The sequence below is a fragment of the Aegilops tauschii genome, chromosome 3 (genome assembly GCF_002575655.3).
Source record: "Aegilops tauschii subsp. strangulata cultivar AL8/78 chromosome 3, Aet v6.0, whole genome shotgun sequence".
In the NCBI taxonomy this organism is placed as follows: Eukaryota; Viridiplantae; Streptophyta; class Magnoliopsida; order Poales; family Poaceae; genus Aegilops; species Aegilops tauschii.
The window spans coordinates 539,801,617-539,805,044 of record NC_053037.3 but is presented as its reverse complement, the minus strand read 5'-3'; the positions used below and the strand labels follow the sequence as shown (position 1 = coordinate 539,805,044).

Genomic DNA, 3,428 nt, shown 5'->3' with positions numbered 1-3,428 from the left:
GTTTTCACGATTACTAGAGCATTAAAAAATCAGTTACGAAAAGTTTTTTTTAATGAAGTTTAAAGCATGAATATGTACACTTCCAAACAATCAATTTGGTACTACACATATTTTTTGTAAATTTATATAAGAATATTTTCTTTCCCTAATAGCTTCTACTTGGAGACTCTTAGTTGGGTAATGCCATACCCAAGCCTCTATTCCAGGCAAGGTTTTTGCCATATTATTCATCCACTTGGATGAAAAAGACCCATGGTGAATTTTGGGCTTGGCACATGGTATTATTTTGGTACCCGGGTGTGTACAAACGCTTTGTTAATTCGGTGTTTAGTTTTAAATTTTTTGAACTGATTTGATGATTCGTTTGGTTCATTTAGCATTTTGTCGCTGCATGTGGGGCAGGCTGATGTGGTCGGTCTTCTTACGTGCTTCTTTTGCGTCGATCGTTTTCGTTGCTTCTTGTTGTCGCTGTCACATTGGAATTTGTGCCCTGACACGTCTTTCTGCTTGGCTCGAGACTTCTCCCCTTCTCTCGCGAAGACTCCAGCGATCGGCCGCCGCTTGCCGCTCGCCGCTCTGCCACCGCCCCAGCGATCCATCAGATCACTATATAAGCAGGCCCCGGTTTCGCCCATGCACATGAGGCCGCAGCTGAGTCGGGACGGCTCCGCCGTGCCGATACCATGAGGCGCACCGGGGGAGCTGTCTCCGCCTAGCCGCCCAGAGCATCCTCCCCTCGAGCCGCTCCGATCCCCTTGCCATCCCCCAGCTCCAGCCTAACCCCGAGAGCGCTGGCGTCAATCAGCCCCGCCGGCATGGCCATATTCACGCCGCTGCTCCCTTGCATCCTGTGCGCCATCGACCTCTCCTCGGAAATCTACAACATTGATGGCGGGGGCGCACCGCCGCTGCCTAAGGTCGACCCTGCGTGCGCCACCCACACCCCGCGTACAACGGCCGAGGCCTCCGCCGGCCACGGCAGTCCGAGCGCTCCGGCCTGGCTCGCCATGTGCCGTCTCCCCCTACGACCTGAGGGTGTGGTGCGGACGAGGTTGCCAGGTTGGGATGGCTCCAATCTTCTTCGTCGACGTCCACGGCTCCACGAGACCAACCAGGAGAAGCAGGCATCCATGGAGGGATTGAGCCCAGAGCGCTGCCTTTGTCGCTCTCTGGCTCTCCTGCCAATCTCCGCTATCCGGTGCCGCTGTCTGACCCTCGGCAGGCTCTCTTTCCCTCCTCCGTTCTGTACAAAAAAAAAGATAATCCTTTGCCTCTCCGTTCTCTTTTGTACAATTCAGTTAACTCTTATGATGTTAAGAAAGTGAGGAACATATTATGGGGTATTGCTGGTTGGTCGATTGTTTTAATCAGATGCTGGTTTGCAAGTCTGCCATATGTATACGAGTATGAGTACGAGACTACGAGCAATGCATGTTAGTGAATTTCAAGGCTATGAGATACTAGAAAATTGAGGAGCTAATTGTAACTGCATCATCCCTTTGAAATCAGAATCACATCTTAACGTGATGCATACCATAACTGATGATAAAAGAAATTCGTTGCAGCAGCTGCTGGGTTTGTGGATTTTTTTGCTGAGCGGATTGTGGATCTTATTATAGATTCAGCACTTGGAAGCTGAAGTAACACTACAGAAGTTCTCTACTCTTTTACTCTTTCTAATGCCCTTCCATCTGGAGCAGTTTAATTTATTCAGTACACGACTTGTCATCTTCTCCCTATGTAAATCTTCAGCCTGGCCATTCTATTTTGAAATGAGTTACAGTATCATGGACTTGCATATTTAACCCCATCGGTAACATGTTGGGTTTATGGGATTTTGCTTGCCTTCTGCGAGCAAACTTCAGATGAAAAGCAGGCACAAAATGCATCAGATCAAGTGTTGATGGAGATTGTACTAAAGAGGTAATCTGTTTGAACTTCAAATATACATATTGTTGTGGTCTTGATTGTCATGGGCCATATGTTAATTTTCCCCAGTTTTCTGTTTTGATTTTTCTTGCTCAAGGCTCGAGAGCCAAACATGTGACGTTGTTTGCAGATATTGTTTGCATGATCAACTTTCACTGTATAAGGGCATGCTTATGGACGATCTAGATTCAGGTTGTCAAGCAAGAGCACTCAAAGTGCTAAGTAAGTTACTGAAACAATACCATGTGTTTGACACTTTCTCTAATAAGCGCCCTTCTTTTCCAGGTGTAGTTGATGAAGAAATGGAAAGAGAAGACTCATCCATACAGGAAAAATTGGATATGGAGAATAAAGGACTTCAGCAATAGGAGGTACTATTTTCCTTTCATTATGATTGTAATTGTTCATATACGAATTTAAAACTTATCTGGCTCGACCTGGACACTTTGTTCACATGTACTGAATAATCTTCCATTCTGCCATCCATAGTAAACTCATGTTCAAAGATAACCACACTTTTGCCCATCATAACCTAAATCAGATTTCCATCTCCTCAATGTGTAGGGTGGTTCATGCCCAGCTTCTGCTCGAGGTGCAGCAATAGATGCAGCTGCATCAACAGTGGCAATTTGTGGTGATTCATTCGCAGTTCATCTTCTAGACCAAGCCCCGGACGTCACTTACCTTACTTATAGTCTATACAAGGCCTTCCGTGCGGTCACCACTACTGAGCGTCTCCATATAGCAAATTTATATGGCCAAGCACCTTTGGTGTGGTCGCCACGGCTGAGCCCTTATATGTTGCAGATCTTATATGGCCAAGTTTGGTTCTGGTTTGAGAGAAAAGAAGTGCTGTTAATTAAGGTAATGGTGTCTTCCAAGAAGGGAATAGGCAAGTGCATAAGCTAGGTAGAGACACGTTAATAACAGTAGGAATCAAAAAGATCCATTGGAATATAATCCACAAGCTGGTGCCCTGGTGAAGAAATTAGTGTAAGTTAAGGAGATACAGTAGATGTTGACCATTAAGGGCTTCAGGCCAACTGTAGGACATCAGATTTGGCAGTGGATCAACACTGATTTGCTTCTTGGTGTTTGTTTTTCACTGTTGGCTGTTCACAAACGCAAGATCGTACTTCATACAGAAGCTCTTCTATAATATGTAGGCTTAGGCGCTTAGCTGATTCTCTGATTCAGATGAAGCTTTTTTAGAATATGCAGGCTTAGCTGATTCAGAGCGAAATGAGATGTCAGGTGCACCTTATAATAAGCCTGCTTTAATCCTGCGAACCATTTATCCATTTCTTGGACCTCCATGCTAAACCCGCTACTGACGTACCATTGTGAACGTTTTCTCAGTTTCTTGGATGTTCATGCTAAGCCTGCTACTGACGTAGCATTGTAATCAGTGACCTGCTAAACCTGCTACTGATGTAGAGTTGTAATCAGTGATCTAAAGCGTGATCCTTAATCCATCTGGTTATTCCTGATACAATGGT

General features: G+C 45.2%; 1 long non-coding RNA gene across 2 annotated transcripts; it reads left to right on the top strand.

The window, feature by feature from the left end:
* The first annotated feature begins 373 nt into the window (after positions 1-373).
* Positions 374-3,032, top strand: LOC120976945 (uncharacterized). Of its 2 annotated transcripts, XR_005773618.3 has the most exons (3): positions 626-2,121; positions 2,215-2,300; positions 2,494-3,032. It is a non-coding gene; the product is annotated as an uncharacterized lncRNA (long non-coding RNA). The 2 variants fall into 2 exon arrangements; XR_012205547.1 differs by having other exon boundaries at positions 374-2,300.
* Positions 3,033-3,428: the final 396 nt, after the last annotated feature.